The sequence below is a fragment of the Peromyscus maniculatus genome, chromosome 21 (assembly GCF_049852395.1).
Source record: "Peromyscus maniculatus bairdii isolate BWxNUB_F1_BW_parent chromosome 21, HU_Pman_BW_mat_3.1, whole genome shotgun sequence".
Lineage (NCBI taxonomy): Eukaryota > Metazoa > Chordata > Mammalia > Rodentia > Cricetidae > Peromyscus > Peromyscus maniculatus.
Genome location: NC_134872.1, coordinates 30,968,575 through 30,992,924, shown reverse-complemented (window position 1 = coordinate 30,992,924; position 24,350 = coordinate 30,968,575). Strand labels below are relative to the sequence as shown.

The window sequence follows — 24,350 nt, the reverse complement described above, 5'->3', positions numbered from 1 at the left end:
ATTTTTCTGTGGGTGTAAGAGTAAGATTTAGAATGAAGTAAAGAATTATGCTCACCTAGCAAAGTGGTAGTAGTAGATTCTCTTCCAAAAATCCATGACCTCTATACCCCCAGGAATCTGACTAGGTTTCTATTACCAAGCATACTTTCCCTCCTATTGAGTGGGTCTTAATTCTAACATATGAGTGCAACTTACTGTAGTTTTATAGGTTATATTGTCATGCTGGTCATTGTTGTGGTTCATAGGTGTTGCAGCTGGAAGGGACTACTAATTGCATCACACCCTTGGCAGCTTGTATCAAGTGTTTCTGGTTCCATGGAGGACAGAACACAAGAAGGTTTTCTTGTGAGATCCAGCTTGAATCATCTAAATCCTTTGTCCTGAGTTTGCAGTGTCTTCAGAAATAGAAGCTTACCTTCAACTTCTGAGAGGTAAACAGGCAACAGCTAAAGTCTGCATTGTCTTGGGAGTCACTTTAAGTACCCTAACCAATCATTTAAAAAGAGATTTTGTATGCCTGTTACTAGGATTTTGTTGTTGTTGTTGTTGTTAGCCAATGACTCTTGTGGGGAACATTGTTAGCCTAAGTGGCATAACTTTCTTTAAGGTGTGTATGTGTGTGTGTGTGTTTGTTCATATACTTATATGTACTGTGTATAATCCTAGGCAAGTATAAGTTAAAGATTTATCAAACAACCGGGCCTGAGTTTTATTTGTCCTTCATCCCTCCTTCTGTTTTTACTTCCTTCTCCCCACTGCAGTTGGAACCTCTCCATGCTTTTCCATTTCCAATTGCATACAACCTATACCCTGTTGTACCACTCTAAAGCCAACTTCCTACCTCCTGGAGCCTATGGTACCTTCATGCTTTCCTGGTTTCTCCATTTACTCCAAGTTATAGACTCACATTTGAAGATTTGGAGCTAGTAAATGGGATGTTTGCCTTTCTAGATCTAGGTTATCTCACTCAATATAATCTTTTCTACATCTCTTTACCTTCAAGTTTCATGACTTCATTTTTTTTCTTTACAGTTGAGTATGCCATTGTATACATGCACCATATTATTTTTATCCTTTCATCTGTTGAATGACAGGTTATTTCTACTTCCTGGCTAATGTGAATAATGTGACAAAAATCATGACTGAGCAAGTGTCTGGAGTATGATGGTGAGTCCATTGGTCATATACCAAGGAATTGTATAACTGGGTCACATGGTGAATTTATTTTTAGCTTTTGGGAACTCTCCATGTTAATGTCCAGAGTAGTTACACCAAATTCATTCCCATCAATAGTGAATAAGGATCGTTCTTTTCCCACCACCTCACTACCTCTTGTTATGGGTGCTTTTTATTGAATTTTACCATTGTAACTGGGTAAGAAGAAATCTCAAAGTTGTTTTAATTGCTATCTCTAATTGCTAAGGATGATGAACACTTTTTGATGTAATTCTTATCTGTTTTATTTCTTCTATAAAGGACTCTCTGTTTAGATCACAAGCTGATGTTTTAATTAGGTCATTAACTCCTTAACTCATTGGTATCTGAGTTCTTTGTATATTCTGGATACTAACCCACTGTCACATGTATAACTGGCAAAGATTTCCTTCCATCCTGTGGGCTTTCTCTTCACCAGGTTGGTTGTTTCTTTAACTGTGCAAAAACTGCTTAATTTCATGAAGTTCCACTTGTCAATTGGTGGCCTTAATTCTTGGGCAAATGGGGTCTTATTCATAAAGTCCTTTCCTACACCTATATGTGTAGGGTACAGCCTGTTTTCTTCAAGTGTTTTGGGTTTCAAATGGAGGTTTTTTTTATCTACTTGGATCTAATTTTTGTACAGCATCATATATACAGGTCTAATTTCATTCTTCTGCACATGTAGACCCAATTTCCCCAGCACCATTTGCTGAAGATGCTATCTATTCTTTCAAATTGCTATGGTTCTGAGTCCTCATGTTTGGAACTCATAACTCATTTTATTCCATTGGTCTATATGTGTGTTTCTTGTATGAGTATCATATTGGTGAATTATCTTGCAGTCTGGAACAGCAATGCCTCCAGTATTATTCCTTTTGTTCAGGACGGTTTTAGCTGTCCAGGATATTTTCTAGTTCCATATGAACCTTAAGATTTTTTTTTCTGTTTACCTGAAGAATGTTGTGGGTATTTTGATTAGGAGTGCATTGACTCTATAAATGGCTTTTTGGTAGGGTGATCATTTTCACAATATGAACACGAGATATCTTTTTATTTTCTGGTGTTTTTCTCAATCTCTTTTCTTCAGAGAGCAGAGGTTTTCATTGTAGAAGTCTCTCACCTCCTTGGTTAATATTACTACAAGCTTAGTGTCACTGATTATATTGTAATTTTGATTGTGTCTATAATCTCTTTTTCAGTGTGTCTGTATAGAAAGGCTACTGGTTTTTATAGATTGATTTTTTTCACCCTGCAACTTTGCAAAATTTATTATTTCTAGAAGTATGCTGGTGGGATGTTTTAATCTCTTATGTATAATATCATGTTCTTTGTAAACAGGGACAATTTAAATTGTATTTTTCTATATGTATCTCTTTAATTTCCTTCTCTTGCCTTATTGTTCAGCCTAACGTTTCCAGTACTATATTGAAAAGGAATGGGATAATGGACAGCCCTGTCTTATTCCTGATTTTAGTGAGATTGCTTCAAGTTTTTCTCGACTTAGGATAATATTGGCTGTGTTTGCCATATATTGCCTTTATTATATCAGATATGTTCCCTCCAGTCCTATTCCCTCTAGGACTTTTATCATGAAATTTTGTTGGACTTTGTTAAAGGCTTTTCTTCATCTATTGAGATGATCATGTGCTTTTTTATCTTTAAAGCCATTTATATGATTTATTATATTTATTGACATATGTATGTTGAACCAACCCTGCATTTCTGAGACAAAAAATAAAGCTACCTTTGTCATGGTAGATGAGCATCTTGATAAATGTTTGTATTCCATGTTCTAGTATTTTACTGAGGATTTTCGCATCTATGTTCATCAGTCTACTGTTTTGGTTTTTTTTTTTTTACCTAGTTAAGGTTTAAAGTAATATTGGCTTCATAGGATGAGTTTGGCAGTGATCCTTCTATTTCTAGGGGTTGTTTTATTTTGTTTGTTTGATTGATTGATTGTTTGATTCAGAGTTTAAGAAGGATTTGTTATAGAATCTTTTTCTTAAGTTTTCTATATCTCATGAGCAGTTTGATTTAAGTCTTTGTTCCAGAAATGCAAACATAGTCTTGAACTGCTTAACCACAGAGTTATATTTAGAGAAGTTCACAATTGGCAGTTTTGTCATTGTAAAACATTATGAAGTGTGCCCACACAAATACAGGTGCCACAATCTAGCACACATCCAAACTCTCTGGTACTTTATCCATAAGTCCCAGAATAATCTAATCCTGCTTAGGGCTATAATAAGCAAACCCCAAGATTAAATCAAGCACAAGAGGAAATGATAGGGTTTAAAAAATGAATGAGAAGCCGGGCGGTTGTGGCGCACGCCTTTAGTCCCAGCACTCGGGAGGCAGAGCCAGGCAGATTTCTGTGAGTTCGAGGCCAGCCTGGGCTACCAAGTGAGTCCCAGGAAAGGCACAAAGCTACACAGAGAAACCCTGTCTCGAAAAAACCAAAAAAAAAAAAATGAATGAGATTACACAAATCTGAACACTGTTTACAAAAATTGTTTAATATGTTAGTAGAAGAAAGACACTCATCATTTAGTGAATATGATTTAAAGTATAATATTGTGAATAGCCAGCCCAATAACATAGTTGTGATGATTAGTCTTAATTACCAACTGGGTAGGATTTAGAATACAGAGGAATACAGTATCTGGGAGAGCACTCCCAGAGATGATTAGTTGAGTAGGGGGGACTAGACTTCAAGGTAGGTTGGCCCCTACTAGAAGGTACCAAAATATAAAGAGGACCAAGAAAGATGCAGTGTGCATCTGTCTACCTTTGCTTCTTCCCAAATGGGTACATCAATTGCTACTGCTGCTGAAAAAATTAACTCCAGCCTTCCCACTTTCCAAAATGGACTCAATACCAGAAGCTCTCCGGAGGTCTTCAGGCCTTCAGCACTAGGTTGGAACCACTAAGGCCTTCACCTTCATGAGCTAAGTGTCTACAAGATTCTCTAGCATGAAGAACTTGTTGCCTGACCCAGGCCCTAGTGTACAAATCAGTATAATAACTTCTATTCTGTAATATATTATAGCTCATTCCATCGGTACATTTTCTCTAGAGAATCCTCACAAATAAGATAGTCATCTATTATCAGGTAAGACCTACTCTCTTTTTACTACTAATTGTGCATAACATTTTTCTGGCCCCATAGAGGCTATCCATTAGGGAGAAAGCTCCCGGCTCACTTACAGCTTGATGATTTCTCTATGTCTTATAAGAAAAATGTGTGCTGTCTTTGGCAATAGGTCATACAGTCAAGTTGTTGTGTGACACTAAGAGGAGTATCAATAATTTGCATTGTTTGGGGGAACTCTGGGGCCTCCCTGATCAATAGGGAAAGTATTCCACACTTAGCTCTGGGATGTTCATTTAAAATCTATGCTGCTGAGATGAGCATTATCCACCTATGGAAGGCACATCCATTCAAACTCTCATTTATTTTTATATTACGGTTTTTCATAAGCTTATCAGCTAGTAGGTTTCCATAGAGCTTTGTCCTACATCCTTAGTTTGGGATACCTCTTCTTCCATCCCTTCATTGTCTCTAGTCTCCCAATTTCTCCTATCTTAGACCTTTCTACCCTTTACTGTTATCCCCTATACTTTCAAGATGAGCACTGTGCTAAGCTTTCATCAGAGAAGATTGTTATTGCAAAGAAAAGTATATACCTCAGAAACCCGTAAAAGCTCAATGTGCCAAATGGTAGAGTGCTTGGCCATTAATAGGCCATCTATATCATTCCCTCCAAAGCTCAGGAAACATTGAGAGAAGAGAAACAGGAAGAATGTAAGCGCCAAAGAATGGTGAGATGTGCAGAAAAAAAAGAGACGTCTCTGGACATGATGATATAGCCAATGTACTCATGAGCTACTATCCCCATTCCCCTAAGGCTTCCTTTCCCCCTTTCTCTCTAATGGTGCCTATCTATTTTTCTGGACTTCACCACCACTCAAAGTTAAACACACTGCTGTAAAACTTCATATGAGGGAGAACATTCAGTGCTTTTCTTTCTGAGCCAGTGTATTCTCACTCTACCTAATATTTCCAGTATCAATTCAAAGATAAATCATATGTTTTAGTTGTTGCAAAGGCTTTAAACCAGCTACTATAAATATTTTTGCTTGATAAAGTATAAAATATAAATCTTCTAGTTTACTGTGATAAACAACCTATCATGACCAAAAAGCTGCTCTGGGTGGGGGATATCTTACACTTCTATTCACTGTTAATTACTGACAGAAGTTAGGTCAGGGACCCAAGGCAGAAACCAGGAGGAGGAAACTGAAACAGAGGCCATGGATAAATACTGTTTACTGGCTTGTTTCCCTTGGCTTGCCCAACCTACTTTCATATACAACTCAGGACCATTAGCCAAGGGATGATATAATGCACAGAGAGCTGGGCCCTTCCACATAAATTTTAAAGCGAAAAATTGTCCCACAGACTTGCCTACAGATCAGTCTGATGAAGACAATTTCTCAACTGCCTCAACAGAGCTCCATGTGTGGCCCTATTGTGCCTATAAAAGGAGTCCTAACATAGAACCTGGCTTGTGCCCTTTGGACAAGTCATACATCTGTATGGTGGTTGGGTACCTCCAGAGGTGGATGCTCTCTGCAGACATTAAAATGAGACACTTTGTAACTGTACCAAAGACTTCATGTCCTTCACTCTTCTGTCCGTTTCTTTATCTCCTTCCTTCTCATCTTCCTTTTTCTTCCCTGACTGGAAAATGCAAATCATGTACCTTTTCTGGGAGCACCTGTGCTCTTATTTCAGCCACACCTCTCTCAGGTGGGTAACAGCCAGATTTACTCTTTGGTATCCTCCTCATCCAGGATCTCACATCTATTAGTTATGGTTTGAATATGGCTTAATATGTGCCACAGAAGTTCATGTGTTGTAATTTAGTGTCTATTAGGAGGTGTTAAGAGCCTAGAACCTTTTAAGAGGTGAGGCCTCTTGGAACATTCTTAAATCACTGGGGCAGATGTCTCAGAGGAATTAAGGTCACTATTCTGAGGCCCCTGAGCTCCCTCTAGGTTGAGTTGCGATAAGAACCAGATTAACTTTTGAAAGCTCCCTGGCTCCCCACTTTGTCAATTAATCTTCTCCTGCCACATATACAATGTTCCATCCATCCACCCACCAAAGCCAAACTGATGCCAATAACATGCCTTGGATTTCCACAACCGTTAGCTGAAGAGGTTTCTTTTCATTATAAAATTATCATGACTCAGCCATTTCATAATAGTAACAAATCAGGGTAATAATAGTATAGTGGGGGTATTACATGGCACCATTTCTTTTTTGTTGTTCTCACACCAAATCATATTCTTGAACTAAACATGTGATTTTGAATCTTGGCTTTGCTGATTGTAGGTAGGGTCCCTGGGACCACAAGGGTAATCTAAGGGAGATGTTCTGGTATGTCTGTGATGTGAAAGTCTAAGCTACGTATTCATAGAACTTTCTTTCCAAAGGTAGATCACTGCTATGCTCATGGAACCGCCCATCAGGTGGGGGCCAGTGCAGTTCAGGAGGGGAAGTCATAGTGACTGACATAGGTTCTAATGACTACGGCTGGGCATTGTTCTCCAGCAAAATCTAGTTTCATGTCAGGCCCTACTTTTCAAAGCATTTTGAGAAAGCAAAGGCAGAGGGTTGGAAAATTTTGTTGAATTGATGCTACCGAGACTAATGACAGGGAAAAGTCCAGACTACACTGTGCTCAATGAACCCTTCAGCTTGCTGTATCCTTCCTCTAGGATCTGTCTCCACATCCAGAAGAGGGCAGAAAGCCTCAGATGTATATATTTTTGTCTAACACCATCAGACAATACACTACAACACAGTGGTCAGGAAAACAGCAGAGAGAGGAGCCACTGCTAGTCCCCAAGGTCACTATTTCTGTATATTTCACAGAATTGAAATGGTTGCAGCTGTCCAGATGCTGCAGTCTAAGGGGAACACTAAAACAGAAAACACAAAGTTGATTAAATTGCCTTGAGGTGATTAAAGTTGGAAGAAATGGGTTCCTGATTAACCCAACCACCTTTTTTGAAAGGTAAACTCCAAACTCAATGTGCTGAGCTCCGTGTGTATGTGTGTGTGTGTGTTTAGATATCTATAGGCAGGTTATAAATCTAATCGACTTTCTGAGTCTTAGTGAATTGTAAACAGCTTTCTAATTCATTCCACAGCCACACATTCCCCAGTTCTGCCTCACTAGCTCAGAAACTTCTCACCTGGGTGCACACACAATAACAGAACTCTAAAGATGAGCTTTCTGAGACAGAAATTCTTCCGGTGTTTCTAATGCAAGCATAAGATTGATGGGGTCAATTGCAGAGGAGCTGCCTCTAATGACTTGAAGACTCCCATCTGTGACACAGCCTAATGCCGTAGAGACCTGAGAGGAAGGAGTCCGTAGGATGAGACAGCCTCCTTATCAATATTGACATAACAGAAAGCTAATGGAGTGAAGGAGGGAGCTGCAGGGAGGGCCATAAAGCACTAAGGTTGAGATTAACAACGGAAGACAAAATTACCATTTTAAATTAGATATTCAGGGATCAAGTGACTTGTAAAAATTTAACTCTTTCTGTTTGAAACCTGGGACTTATGCAGGGACGCTTGGCTCAATCTGGTAGGAGGGGACTGGACCTGCCTGAACTGAGTCTATCAGGTTGATCCCAGTCCTTGGGGGAGACCTTGATCTGGAGGAGGTGGGAATGGAGGGGTGGGCTGGGGGGAAGGGGAGGGGGGCAGGAAGGGAGAGAACAAGGGAATCTGTGGCTATTATGTAGAACTGAATAGTATTGTAAAACAAAAAAAAAATAAAATATAAAAAAAGAAAAAAATTTAACTCTTTCAAATCTATAAACATTAAGCAATCAAATAAATCCTATCTTCCCTGAAAGAAGTGTTAGAGTAGTTAGCAAATAATTGTATTCTTGGATGACAAGCCATGTCAGTGTCCCTTGCAGTGTGCACGGGCGCGTGCGTGCGTGCATGTGTGCGTGCATGTGTGTGTGTGTGTGTGTGTGTGTGTGTGTGTGTGTATGTGTATGAGTGTGGGGTGACCCGTCATTGTTTGAAATGCTGGGAGCCTCTGTTCCTCATTCTTTGGTTTGCTGATGTGATGCTGCTTTGCTGTCTCTTCCCAGAATGCAAGCTTGGGATACAGCTCAGCCAAATCCAACTGAGATTAAATGATAATAGAGAGTGAATGATCATAGAGATGTGTTTACATTTCTAATCCAATTGGAAAAATCTCTGCTGGAACAGCATTAACCTGTCTGTATGCTAGAACACCAGGAAGGGATCAGACAAAGAAAAAAATCAGGATCTAAATAACACTGGGTTTGTCACCTAGGGCTTTAATATTCTAAGGTAGAAAATCCAGTGTGCTAAGAATCAGGACTTATTTGTTCTTTTTTAAATTAATAAGCTGGAAGAATGATTGGAGTGAGGGCACGTGTTGGAAGGAAGAAACAGGAGGACTACAGAAGATCTGAGGCCAGCCTGGGCTACAAAGTCCACACCCACTCGGGATACACAGTGAGACTTTGAAAAAAAAAGCTTGAAAGAATAAATCTCAGAGCTGACAGGAAATGCATCCCTGAAGTTTCTGCATCTTCTTTTTTCCTTTTTAAGTTGTACTACAACAAGCTACCGTCACTGTTCAGTCCCATCTAAGGAAGCACACCTGCTAATCGTTTAGATTCTTCAAAATGGAATACCTGGAGAATGATTATTTAAAAGAAATGCTTATTGTCGGGAGGAAACAATAGCTGTGTTAATCTGCCTCCAAGCCTGTCATTCTCAATGCCAACTGCTCTTATGATAAATAAAATAAATGCACAGATGTTCAAAGGGAGATGATAATTCAATAGGAATTCCAGACTTGTGGCAAGCAAGCCTTACACTTGCAGAGGAGGAAGACACTTTTTGGCGTCCTCTGGGATTACTAACATTTAAAGTCACTATTAAGTATCATAATCAAAATGTTTTCTATTCATTACAATTAAGCTGGCATACAAATGTGTGTTTTTATAACAGCTAGAACTATGCTGATATTTGCCTTAGCAAAGCACAGACTACTGTATTTTCAAAGCTGCTGCTTTGAAATCACCTGATGCAGGCAGTGATTATACCTCGTCCAGGAGAAAGTAATCACCGATTTTTTCCTCACATCACTTCTTGGTAAGTGGAAACTTTCCCCTTGACCCAAGGTCACAACAAGGCAAGCAACCCTGTGGAGAGTGAAGGAGATGAAGCTTTCTCTGGGCTGAACTAAATTGTTGATAGCTTTCTGTCTTAGCTTAATCAAGTTTAACAGCGAAAAAGAACAAACACCAGTAAGAGGGGGTGGGGGTGGGTCACAAGGCTGAGCTCTGCGTCAGTCAGATGGCCTGGCCTCATCAATATTTATGAAACTGTCTCTGAATTTTAAAAGTTATCTGTACTGATGTGTTTCACACAAACCTTCCCGGGAGGATCAAACTGATGGGATACAATAATTGTTGTAAAGGAGAGAATTCCACCTCAGCATTGTCTAGGGGAACTTCTCCATCCTCAAATCTAACAGCCACTATGTGAACTCTGACCTTTGCCTCTTTTACATATGCTCTTCAGACCAATAGAATACACAGTTAGCTCTGTGTTAGCTATGTTCATACCTAGGGGGTCTCTCTGAAGATTGTAATAACTTCTGGAAAGTTCTTCTAGGAAAGAGAGAGAGAAAGACTAGGAAAATGAGAAAAAAGTTTAGAACATCCCATAGTAGTTACACTCAGGTGCACCTATATTGGATACTTTGAATCTTTTAAGATGAAGATCAGGTGGCAGTCAGTCTGTAGACAGAGTGACTGAAGAAAGATCAGGTTATCCAGGTCACATGGGTATTGGTAACAGCCAGCTCCTCATTTCCTTAGAGTGAGACACCCATTCTCTACTGACACTTGGCCAGAGGCCACCCTCAGGTCCTTGACAGTGGTAATTCAACATCAGGGAATAAAAGCAAAGAAGGGAATGTAGAGTTGACAAGAAAAATAGAAACCCTGAACCTACTCAACATACACAGAAATGACAACCCAGGATCTTGACCATGTTCTCCATGCATCATAATCAAGTTGGCTTTATTCTGAAGATACAAAGATAGTTCAGCATGCACAAATTGATAAGTGTAATACATCATATGAATATGTGCTAGAATTCCAATTCTAGTCCTCTGTAAAATCGTCAAGCATTCTTAACCATTGAGCCATCTCTCTAGCACAATTGATAAATGCTTTCAGCAAAACAGTATGATACAAAATTAACACACAGATATCAGCAGCCTTACTATATACCAATGGCAAACACACTGAAAAATAAATAACAGAAATGATCCCACTTCATAATGGTCTCAAAAATATACCTCAGCATTTAAGTAAGGCAGTGAAAGACCTCTACAATGAAAACTTTTAAACTGAAAAAATAAATCAAGGAAGACACTAAATGATGAAAAGACCCCCCCATGCTCATAGATTTGAAGAATTAATGCAGTGAAAATAATCATTCTATCAGAAGCAATTAATAGATTCATTGCAATCTCATTCAAAGTCTCCATCCCATTCTCCACTGAAATTAAAAAAAATCTTAAAATTCATATGGAAGAACAAAACAACCTGAAGAGCCAAAGCAATCCTGAGCAAAAGGAGCAATGTTGAAGGTACTATTATACCTGATCTCAAATTATATCTGATCTCCAAAGCCATAGTGCTAAAACCAGAATGGTAATGGCACAAAAGCAAACAATGGAGCATATATACTGGAGAAGAGGGCAATTTCAAGAAATTGTGTTGGGACAACTCAATGTCTCCATATAGAATAATTAATCTAGACTCATAGCTCATTCTGCACAAAAAAACAAATCCAAAAGGATGAAGGATTTGGACATAATATTTGAAATGCTGAAGCTGATGGAAGATAAAGGAGGTAGTAAGCTACAAGATATTGGCATAGATAAGGGCTTTCTCAAGAGGATTCAGATTGCTCAGGAAATAAGGCCAACAACTGACCATTAGGAACTGACAATGTTAAAAATCTTCTCTACAGCAAAGGAAATGGCAACCAAGTAAACAGGCCCACAGAATGGGGGAAACTTTGCTAGATATACATCAAACCGAGGAAATATATATATATATATATATATATATATATATATATATATGCTATACAAAGAACTCAAAACACTAAAATATCAAGAAATAAAATGCCCCAATCAAACAATGGTCTGTGGATCCTTGATCCACTTGGAGTTAAGTTGTGGGCAAGGTAAGGTACAATAACTGCATTTTGTTCTTTTACATGTGGCTATCCAGTTTGCCCAACACTATTTGTTGAAGATGTCATCTTTTTTTCCATTGTATATTGTTGACCTCTTTATCACACTGAGGTGACTATAGGAGTGTGGGCTTATATCTGGGGCCTCAATTTTATTTGATTGACCTGTGTGCCTGTTTTTATGCCAATACCATGCTATTTTTATTATATTCCTGTAGTATCACTTGAAATCTGGGATGATGATACATTCAGTACTATATTCATGTCAAGAAGATATAATAAAGTTTTCTTATTGTTGAGGATTTTTTTCCTACTATCATGGGTCTTTTGTGTTTCCACATAAAATTTAAGGTTTTTTTAATTATTTCTATGAAGAATTGCACTTTAATTTTGACAGGATTACATTGAATCTGTAGATAGCTTTTGATAAGATGGACATTTCCAAAGCATTAGTCCTGCCAATTCATGATCATGATAGGTCTTTCTGTCTTCTGGTGGTCTTCTTCAATTTCTTTCTTCAATGTCTTAAGGTTTTATTATAAAACTCTTTCTCTTGCTTTGTTAGAGTTATCTAAAGTTTTTTGTTTGTTTGTTTAATTTGGGGTGTTTTTGAGACAATTGTGAATGGTATTATTTCTTTGATTTCCTTCTCAGTGTGTTTTTCATTCATATGCAGAGACAGTACTGGTTTTTATGTGTCATTTTCATATCTTGATTCTTTCTGAGTATGGCAGCCAAAAGAAAAAAACAGCTGAAAATTAATTAGTTGTAAATAATTATATTGAGTATGTTAGTAAGAAAATGTCAAAATTAAACATAATTCATAAAAGTTGTAAGAATAGGCAATGACTTTGTGACAAGGACTCCATAGCTCAGTCAACAACAGCAAGAATACTCAAACAAGTAGGATTATATCAAACTGAAGTGTCTGTAAAAAAGACAATATAGTAAAAAGACAATCACCAAAATAAGAGAAAATCATTGCTATTTATTTATCTGATATGTTTATATCATGAATATATAAAGTATTTGAAACTTAAACATCAAAAGAATAATCCAATGAACTAAACAGTTGTACAAAGAGTGAAAATTGTCACTCATACATGACAAAGACATCCAACATCTTCAACCATCGGGAAAAGCAAACTAAAATTACATTTAAAATGAATCTTTCCAGATTCAGAATGGCCCTAAGCAAAAAAGTAAATAGAGCAATGGAGGTGAAGAAATAGAGTAAAACCCTCATTCACAGTTGTTACGGCCACTTTGGAAATCGGCAAGGGGAGTGATAACTCAAGCACAATGCATACACGAGATTCACCTGCTGCTCCAAATAACACTAAAGGCCCTTCCAAAAGACTGCTGAACACAGCATGACAGTCACACATGTGACTCAGAGATTACAACACCGCAAAACCTGTGTAAGCCCAAGTCACACCAAATCCCACAATGAAGAGAGCAGTTAGGCAAACCCCTGCCTCAGGCATGGAGCGAATGCTGATTATTAGCTGCTGAGAAGGGAAAAGAAACTTTTCTCAAAGAGTGTAGCCCCTGACAAATTGACCAAATTTCAGTGGATGACCACAATCCAAGAATATTTGAGAAGCACAAATGGGTCTTGATTTTTTTTTGGGGGGGGGAGGTGTGGGGGACACAACATTGGGGAGGTAAGGAAAGGGGAATGGATCTGGGAAGAGCTGGAGAGGGAGTAAACATGATCAAAGCACAAAACTAAAAGCATTACAGAACTAACTAAAAATTAAAAATAGAAACACCACCTAATTCTTCTCTGAGTAGCCCACCTTCTTATCTGGTGGTGAAATTTATTTTTCCCTCCACTAAAATTTCACTTCTACTAGTCTGAGAGAGGGAGGGAAGAATGATGAAAACAAGGGATGGGGAGGGAGAAAAAGAAGGAGAGAGAGAGAGAGAGAGAGAGAGAGAGAGAATATTACCATAGGATCACATGGACATAAACATTGGGAAATATAAGAGATATAAGTTGTCATGCTTTCAAGATATGTACACATGTGTTATTATGGCACTGTTTGCATACATACACATGTGTGTGTACACACACACACACACACACACACACACACACACACACACGCACATGCACATGTGTAATAGACTATCATTCAGCCATAAAGAATACAATTGTCCCATCTGTAGGAAAAAGTTAATTAATTGGAAATCATTAAGTGAAATAAGCCAAACTTGATAAAGGAAAACACCACATCCTCTCTCAATAAGTCTAAGGAAAAAAAGGGGGGGGGGTGTACTGGAGAAGAGGAAGAAGGTTAAGGTAGTGAGAAGAAAAGATAAGCAGATTGAATTTAATAAAAGTTATGTGTACACATGAAAATGTTATAAAATACATTATTTTGTATGATTAATGTACACTCATAAAATGTTTTAAGTCTCAAACTAGAATAAAAAAGCTTTCTAGAGTTAAGAAAGGGTGTGTTAAAATGCCTACTCCAGAATGTGCTTAATGCTACGATACTTGAACAATTTATCTCTGAAGAAGAGAAACAAGAATGTATGTTCTTGCTCCTTCTTCGGCATCATGTGAACAGAGCAGTAAGTGTTACAGATATTGCAATGAAGCTGGATTCTTAGCAATGGCGCTGTCCCTAATTTGAGCTGGGTAGTGTCATGCTGCAGGAGGCTACTCTACTTCTTGTGTTGTGTTAACCAGGTTTCCTGATCTACCCACTGACATACAGCAATTGTCAAGTTGCTACAAACCCCCGAAATGAGTAACTGACAATGTCTTTTGGGGATTTCTAGTTGTTAAAAATTGAAAAGATATGAGACATTACAATCTTAGGAAAAGAAACCCAACCATGTCCATTTGGCACACAATATGTTCCTCTGCATTTTCAAACGCCTCAAGAATGTATACAAAAAAAAATGACTGATGAATTTAATAAGACCACCTGAAACAAGATAAAAATTAATTGTGTCTGTTATATACAATTAAGGGCTGAAATTAGAACAATAATTCTCTTAAAACAAATTGTAAAATCATTACCAATTTATGGATTTAACTAAGATGTGGGAGTTTTATATGCAGAGTATTGTTGAGTTCTCATGTAGAGTATTTCTAATAGATATTAACTACCTAAACAAGTGGAGAGATGTACCATGTTCATTGTGTAGAATGGAGGAAGCCACTCATTCCCATTAGAGAAGAAGTTGTATTATCTAGAAAGCAATAGTAAACCTTTCACTATACTACTATCAGAAAAATAGAGAGGAAGGAGAAAGAGAAATGAGAGAAGAGGGAGGGAGAAAGGGAAGGGAGAAAGGAAGAAAGGAAAAACGGGGGGAGGGGAGGAGAGAGGGAGGAAGGAAGAAAGATTGTATTTATATAATTAGACACAAGAAACCTTCTTCAACTTTGCTGAATGATAGAACACAGGTGGTGCTAAAAATTGCATCTGGAACACAATTGGCATGAAGCAAACTCGATTCTCAGCAGCTATAGACACAGCTAATAGTACTTCTAATAGGTAATTTGAAAGTATAGCTTTCTGCATGATTAAATTCTGTCTCTTTCAGTGTTTGCTTTCCCACTTAAAACTGACAGTCATGTTTCCTTCATCGAATTAGTTGAGGATTTTCCTAAATCTGAGCAGACAGGTTCTTCTCACCCTCTGCAAGCATCAACTTGGAACCATGAACTACAGCTGACTTACCACCAAGATTAAATGAATCAACTGTCCCAGCTTTCTTGAACCTACAGTTCATTTTTCTTAAAACATTAAAGATGACCCTCATTACAAAAGTCACGCATTGTTATCTGTCACCATTTTTGGCTGCTAAAGTCCTTTGACACAAAATAAAAAGAACTCAGAATACAGTTGTCACAAATCAGAAACAATATTCTGCAGAATGAGACACTTGAAATGTTATTCTAATATAACAAACCTACAGTCTCATATGTGCATAAATCAGACTAAACAAGGAAAGGTACTTTACATAAACAAAATGTCTATGACCAAGAACTCACAGCCCACAGCCCATCTTAAAAGTTTTCTTTCTCTGAAGACAGGTCCATGTTAGCTGTGCCATCTAACAGAACAGATCTTTTATGGATCTGACCATATAAATATTAGTTTCTCTTCTTCCAGATTCTCCACAAGTGCTGCAGAAGTAATGATTTGAACAATTCCAGTATGGAAAAATGAAGAGAAATGATACAGTTCTAATTAGATCTACAGATCTGCTAAAACTTGATCATTGGGAAATGATCAAGAATTCATACTGGGCCTTTGTTGGGACCTCCTTTGACCTACTCAAAGAAACAAAAAATAAGATACAGTTGCTTAATTTTAGAACTAAATATAGGAGCCATTATGTGATTATAAATCAGGGAAGGAGTGATGAGCAATTCTGGGGTTAGAGGCAGTGGCAAAGGGAGAATCTGATGATGTGTCTATGACATAAGCTTCTAACCTCCATGACCTCATCAAGTCTGCTACCAAAGAACTGCAAGTGGGAACCAAACAAACCACAAACCAGAGCAATCGCAGGTGGCCACAAAGTACCTAATTTCATTAGGTAGGCATTGAACACCAGTGTCTCTGGTGAGCTGCTAATGAAATCCTCTTCTCTTAACATCTAATCAAAATTCACAGCCAGAAGCCACATGGAATGCGTATTCCCGTGAAAGCATTAATTATTCTCAACAGTGGGCCTCAAACAGACAAATTCCTTGTGGCCTGAAATGCTTCAAGCATCATATTACCCTTTGATGTCTGAACATTTCAAATTAGATCAGAGGTGGTCTCCCAGCAGGGCCCAATGGGCAGTATGACAGTCAGAGGAGAAAACACAAACTTATGGCTTTTTGTATTTCAAATTTGGGGGGAAAGGGCACTTAAATTTTAAAAGCCATGAGCACAGGAACTAAGCTAATTTTTTTTTTAAAGAATAATAGATTTGACCTCATTCTGTTAACAATAAACAGATTGCCGTGGCATATTGCTGCAGAATTTGCCCGGGAGAAGGTTTGAATCTGTGGACATGAAAAGAACTTCATATACACTCATCCACTGTAATGTTCTCTCTAAAGAATGAGAAGTTGCTGATGAAGCCTCATATAGGGAACATCACAGGCCAGTACCCAGGAGAAGATGGCAGCTAAACATGGTTAGTGCATACAGAGAGATCTGGGCAAGGTCCCTGTGGAGAAATCCGAAGATTTACATACAAGATGGCCTATTTTTCCCCTGCTCCCATATGGCAACTATACATCATCTTCAGCTGTGATTTTGTGAGCAGTTGTATTGGGCAATTTAAGGTGGGAAGCAACCATAATAACTCAGAGTCCTGGCTGACAGAAGATCAATTTGCTTTTAATAATGATAGCAATGCTAATAACTGTGATTCATAAGTTTTTTTTATAATAACCTGGTTATTAAACACTTCACAAAAATCATGTTGTTCCGTCCTTATGAGGTGAATAAAAGTATGACTGCATTTATTTACACAAGGAGAATGTTGGTATTTAAAAACACTTTACCTCAACTTGGCTCACACAACTAGTTAACTGTAGAATAGATTCAATAACCCCTAACCAGATGAGCTCTGAGTTCACTTACCCTCTAACTTCTTGGCAAAGAATTAGCATGCACAGTGGGCAGGCCAGGCATTGGGCATGGCTATTCTAATGCTGTAAGTCATTGCATTCTCACAATTCTGTACAATAAATACTGTCATTATTATTCCACTTTCCTGAAAAAAGAATGAGAGTCTTGCCATGTGACTGAAGTCACATATCATTCTAGAGGTGCAACTGACATTATAGTTGCTGGTTCTTGAGTCCACTTTCCTATTGGTTCCATAGACTACCCCCAAGGTTCTCAGGACTTTCTTCTGAAGCAGCCTTCAGCTCACTGACAGTTCAAAGTGTAGTACCTTTCTCTGAAGCATGAGTTACATGGAGCCTACATGTGGCTTTTGGGAAATAGGGCATGGGCTTGAAACCAGGAAATGAAAGTCCCTAATTCTAACAAATGAACTTAGGGGTAGTTTATTTGTTTTCATTAGTTTAATTTAATTTATTTGTTTTAATTAGTTTAAACTTTGATTTTGTTGTTGCTTATCTTCAGGGCTTGATTCCATGACAAACCACAGGGGGCGGGGCAGGGGTAATATTAGGTAAGTAATAAGGTCCTAGCAGTAAAATCTCCCTTTAACTCTGTCCCACTACTAAAGATATATGTGGAGATTGAAATTTAGCCTATCCAGGCCATTTTATTTTTCTGACTAAAGCCAAGATATCAGTTCTCAACTTTGTTTATAAATTCTTGTTACTCTTATATTTTGGAGTTTGTCTGATTATGTACTTCTGAACAGATGAAACTTTAATTCCAGTAAAAGTCCTGAGTGAAAAACATACATCACCTTTCCTGGGAATTTGTTTTACCGTGTGTATTTAGTTATGTTCTGTTACTGTGATAAAACACTGACCCAAATCAACTTATGAAGAAAAACATTTATTGAGTGTACACTTCTGTAATGGCTATTCGTGGTTGCCATCTTGACTACATCTGGAATTATTTAAAACCCAAATGACGGGGCACACCTGTGAGGGATTTTTTTCTTAATTAAATCATTTGAAGTGGAAAGACCCACTTCTAATCTGGACCTTTGAGGTGAGAATATCCACCTTGAATCTGGGCTACACCTTCTGCCAGCAGCCAATGGAAGAAGGAAGCTCTCTCTCTCTCTCTTTGCCTGCTTGTTTTCACTCTTGCTAGCAACTCCATTCCTTCACTGGCATTTGAACCAACTTCTTGGGGATTCTAGTGTATACTGAATGCCAGCTGAGACATCCACCTCATGGACTAAACAATTACTAGATTCTTGGACAGTTACTCTTGGACTTACTAGTATATAGCCTGTAGCCATTCTAATAAATATCCCAGATATATCTGTTCTGCTAGAGAACCTGACTAATACATCATCTATATTACAGTCCACCACTGAGGGAAATCAGGGCAGGAAATCATACAGTTACCTGGAGGCAGGAACTGAAGCAGAGGCCATAGAAGAATGATGTTTCCTGGCTTGTTCCCCATGGCTCGCTCAGCTTGCTTTCTTATACAAGCCAGGACCACTTGCCCAGGGATGGCACTGCTCACAGTGGGTTGGGCCATTCCGTATCAGTCAATTATCAAGAAAATGTCCCCACAGACTTGCCTACAGGCCAAGATGATAAAGGCAATTCTTCAATTGTGGTTCCCTCTTCCCACGTTATTCTAGCTCCTGCTTGGTTGACAAGAACTCAGAGCATGTTTGTAGTGAAGCAGTCAGCAGGCCCCACATAAGCCTTGGGGGAAATCATCAAGAGGTGTTAACTGTGGAGGAACAGTTCTCTGATACGCATTTATAAAAACCACTGAGAATATAGTAAGGCGTGTCTTCATTGGTAGATCATTTTGTCTTCTAGAAGCTAATTCTTACCAAGAGACTCAGAAGATATTCAAAGAGTACAAAAGACAATATTTAATTATTTTTCTTTTTTTCTTATATTTCTTTTTTTCATTTTATAATTTAATTTAATTTTACATATCAGCCACACATTCCCTTGTTCTCTCCCCCCCTCCACCTTCCCCCCAGCCCACCCCCCATTCCCATCTCCTCCAGGGCAAGGACTCCCCTGGGGATTTAGTTCAACCTGGTAGATTCAGTCCAGGCAGGTCCAGTCCCCACCTCCCAGGCTGAGCCAGGTATCCCTGTATAAGCCCCAGGCTCCAAACAGCCAGCTCATGCACTGAGGACAGGTCCCGGTCCCAGTACCTGGATGCCTCCCAAACAGATCAAACTAATCAACTGTCTCACTTATCCAGAGAGCCTGATCCAGTTGGGGGCGCCTCAGCTACTGGATCATAGTTCATATGTTTCCATTCATTTGGCTAATTGTCCCTGTGCTTTTTCTAATATTGTTCTCAACAAATCTCACTCATACAAACCCTCCTCTTTCTCGCCTTTTGGACTCCTGGAACTCCACCTGGGGCCTGGCCATGGATCTCTGCATCTGGTTTCCTCAGTCATTGGATGAGGTTTCTAGCAGGACAATTAGGGTGTTTGGCCATCCTATCACCAGAGTAGGTCAGTTTGGGCTTTCTCTTGACCATTGCCAGTAGTCTATTGTGGAGGTATCTTTGTGGATTGCTGTGGACCTCTCTAGCACTTTGCTTCTTCCTATTCTCATGTGGTCTTCATTTATCATGGTTTCTTGTTTCTTGTTCTCCCTCTCTGTTCTTGATCCAGCTGGGATCTCACGCTCCCCTAAGCTCTCTTTCCCCTGACCCTTGCCCTTCATTACCCCGACTCACTTCCAGGTTGTTCATGTAGATCTCATCCATTTCTCTGTCATTGGGCAATCCCTGTGTCTTTCTTGGGGCCCTGTTTTCTAGGTAGCTTCCCTGGAGTTGTTCATATCAACATTGTTTGTAATAGCCAGAACCTGGAAACAACCTAGATGCCCTTCAACTGAAGAATGGATAAATAAAATGTGGTACATATACACAATGGATTACTACTCAGCAGAGCTAAACAATGACATCATGAGGTTTGCAGGCAAATGGATGGATCTAGAAAAAATCATCCTGAGTGAGGCAACCCAGACTCAGAAAGACATACATGGTATGTACTCACTCATAGGAGGATACTAGATGTAAAACAAAGATGACTAGACTCCTAATTATTTTTCTTAGTGAATGTAGAGAAATGGTTCCAAGAAAGTGAGGGTGGGAACATGTTTGAGACAGTAACCATGTTCCTCACCAAGGGAAGATGGTTAAGTTTCAAGAAAAACTGCATTCTAAGGGGGAGTTAAAAACCCTTCAAGTATGTACTGTTTTGTTTTTTAGTTTCTGAGACATAATCTCATCAGATAGCACATATTTACCTAGAGCTAGCTACATAGACCAGACAGGCCTTCAGGATCCTCTGGCCCCTGTAGCTTGAGTGATAGGAATATAGGTGTGTGCCATCACCACAGACTAAGTGTTGTCATATTTATAAAGAAGTATATAACAGTCATCTATGCTGTTCAAAGCCTTAAGAGCATGTTTCTATTGTAAAATTATTTCAATACTGTCATGAGCATTTGGGTTATCTACAGAATACCCAACAGCCTATTTTGTTTAATGTTGAACTTCCTATGGCTACTGACCATGTAATGTACCTCTGTCTTTCATTGTCTATGGAATATCTGATGGCCTATTTTATCTGGTTGAGCTTCCTGTGACTAACTAGTGATCATGTGATGCACCTCTGTCAGCTATTGGCTTTCCACTATGGAGACCTTTGAAATTAGCATGATCCTTTTACAGATAACACATAATTGGGACTTACAGTTTTTAATTTTTGCCAATTTTTGCCTTTTATTGAATCATTTAACTAACTCACATTTACTGTTAGTGTTCCCATTGATTTGTCTGAATTTCTCTTTTTGTTCTCTTTATACGTCATGTGCTTTTTCACACAGCATAACTGGTTAGCCTGTATTTGTTCAAGCTAGAAATCTTTTATATTCCCAAAGACAGAGAACCCCTCCTCTCCTCTCCCAAAGATGTCTGGGCCTATGTTAGAAACAAACTGAGACTTGATATATGTACCCTGGAAAACGCCAGTGGGAAGACAAGACTCACACAAGCAATTGTGCAAAGATTGTCCACGAGCACGAGAATGCCACTTAGAAAAGGGCCACCCCCACACCCATGCCCACCTGCCACACATAGAAAAGGGACCCAAAAACCTTGTCACTGTTGTGTCCTGCTGCCCTCCCAGAAACAATGGGCTCACTGGGCCCCAACATTGATCCAGCTTTTTTTTTTAATATGGTGAACTATTTTGTGAAAACTTTCAACAAGAGCATTCACCAGGTCTTTGCCCTCAGAGCCCAACAGCTTCTATTAGAATTAAAAACTGAGTATTACTCAATGACCATGTGAGGAGTTGCAATTATAAACAATCCTGGTTGCCACTAACTAGGCTTTCTGCTTTCCTTCTTCAACGCCTCTGGCTCGGGAATGGCCATCTGCTGAAACAAATTGGCAAGTCCTTGGGACACCACTTAAAGCAATTGCTGTTGTATGTCAATCTTGAAACCACAGTCTCTCCTTTGGGTAACATCTTATAGCCATGGCACCTCTAGAAGAGACGTTGGCTGTTTTGTGGAAGGAAAAGGCACTGGCTTGCCTGATTTAAATTGCCCAGAAAAGTATCTATTACCAAGAGGTGAGACAGCCACTTAATGGTTGGAGAGCTCAGGAGCAACAGGTGGGCAATCAAATTTCATATTCTCCACCAGGTGGAAAATCATCTCTTATTTGAAATTTTGACTTTTTTTAATGATTCCCAAAAGGAGAATATGCCCCACTAGACCTGGGCTGAGCTCATTTATACAGTTACATTGGACTTTTCTGATCCCACTGTGAATACATCCAAGTGGCATTTTATGGTCTGGATTTTATGTTTGTCTGGCTCTGGCATGGTGGAGAGGCCACAAGCCATTTGCTAGATCTTAATTAGAAATATACACAATGCTGATCATGATTGATGGGGAGAGGAGATGTCAGTGGAGGCATACTGAAAGAAGGTGGGGTTTTAATTCCAAGTTTGATTATTGGATGTGTGTGTGTGTGTGTATACGTATGTGTGTCTATGAGTATATATGTCTCCCTTTCTCTGTGTATCTATCTATCTTTACATGTGTGCCTCTGTGTGTGTGTCTGTATGTATGCATGTCTCTCTGTGTGTATATCTCTATGAATCTCTCTCTCTCTCTCTCTCTCTCTGTTTGTGTGTGTGTGTGTGTGTGTGTGTGTGTGTGTGTGTGTGTGTGTGTGTGTGAAGGGAAAATAACAAACAATAATGAACTAGTTTAAAAGTTTGGAGATTTGATATTGGAACTGGTGTTAATACTAAATAGTGACAGGACATCGACAAGCACTTAATTATTTTACTTCAGTCTCTTAAAATAAGAGCTTCTATATCTAACTTTTTCTTCAGCCAGAAAATTGTGTCTGTTTTATAATAGTCAATCAAATAATATAAAAATAATCTCACCCATGCTTATCTTGGTTGTTCCTGAGACTGATTGTCTAATTCTGACTTAGAGGAGAGATTGCAGTCATGTGCTGCCCCTGAACTAGAAATACAGAATCCTCAGCAAAGTTCCCAGCAAGCACACACTATTTTGCCAAAGCCCTAAGACTTAAGCTTCAGTCATGGTTTTAAAGAACTCTACCATGAACTGGAATTCATCAACATTTTGGGTTTTCTGTAGGTACTTTAATGTGACAGTTTTATTTATTTTTATTAAAATTCCTTATTTTATATGCGTACAACATATCTACATCAGTCACTCCCCTTTCCTCCCCTCCACCCTTCTACTCATATTCCACATATTCTCTCTCAAATTTGTGACCTCTTTTCTTTCATTATCATTGTTATACACACTGAATCACACAGTGGTACACACTGCTGAATCCATTTACTGTTGCTCATATGAATTTGGTTTAGGGCTGGCACTTGGCATTGGATAGCCATTTAGGGGGCTCACCCCTAAGGAAGACTAGTTCTTCCTCTCTTATCAGTCATTAATTGCCTATAACTCTCTCTTCCTCTGGGGTAAGACCTTAGTAGTAGTACATTCTCCTCTAAGATCTATGGCCTCACTAGCCAGAGGTAGTTGAGTAAATTTACCATACCAGTCATGAATTCCCTCCTACTGAGGAGGCCTTAAGTCCAATAGGTAGCTGTTGGTTACCCCCAGGATAAGTGCCTCTACTTCACTTTTAGGGATATCTTACCATGCTGGTCATTGTTGTGGTTTGTAGATATTACAGCTGGGTAGGACTATTGATTGCTTTTGTCCCTTGGCAGTTTACATAGCTCCTTCTGGAATATGGAAATCAGTCCTTGAAGCTTTTAGGTCAGATCCATTTCAATTCAACCACATTCTATATCCAAAGTTCATGGTATCTTCAGCAACAGGCATTTACTTTCAAATTCCAATGTGCTACTTTTCATATGACTTATTGTTAGAACAATTTTCAATCTATACAGTTCCAGTTCACATGATAAAATGTTATTCACAGTTAACAACCTCTATAAATAGTAGGAACAAGGACTTTGTGTTCAACTTAAGGAAAACACAAATAATTTGGACAGATCAGACATAGTTTTAAGATGACATTAGAGCAAAATCATCAATTTCATTTTACAAAGGTTTTCATCTTCCCTCAATTTATCTTTCAATTGGCATCAGTTCATGTCTCTGAAGCCACTGTCCCAAAGCCATTGGAAAAGAGGTTTAACATTTCAACTCTTCATGTGTTCTCAAATACAATATATAGGACACTTGGGGATAGAGAATGTGTTGACTCTATGAATGTCTGGTGAGATTTTGACCCCAATGAAAGCAATTTCATGTACAAGTTCTTTCTATGGCTACTATGTCCAGGTCACCGATGTCTTCCACAGTATGCAATGGAGTCAAAATTTATTCCATTGAATTAAAGAGATGAGTCTATGTGGAGGAAAGGGAGAATCTTTAGCACCATAGGGCACCAGTGCATCTCTGCAAATTGGTGAAACACTAGTCAACATTAAAACAAAATCTGATATAAGGAAATCAGTTTGCAAGTTCTACTAAGAATTTCAATGAGCAACCAAAGGGCTAACAGGAAAGCCAGGGCAGTATCACCACTCTTTGATAAAGCCTGAAGATTCTGCCACTTTGTTCATTCTCAACCCTGTTTGAATA

General features: G+C 38.7%; 1 long non-coding RNA gene across 2 annotated transcripts; it reads left to right on the top strand.

Moving 5' to 3' along the window:
* Positions 1-309: 309 nt before the first annotated feature.
* Positions 310-9,223, top strand: LOC143269895 (uncharacterized). 2 transcript variants are annotated; one of them, XR_013046685.1, is made up of 5 exons: positions 310-431; positions 1,095-1,167; positions 7,145-7,286; positions 8,389-8,446; positions 8,673-9,223. It is a non-coding gene; the product is annotated as an uncharacterized LOC143269895 (long non-coding RNA). The 2 variants fall into 2 exon arrangements; XR_013046684.1 differs by lacking the exon at positions 8,673-9,223 and having other exon boundaries at positions 8,389-8,451.
* The last annotated feature ends 15,127 nt before the right edge of the window (positions 9,224-24,350 follow it).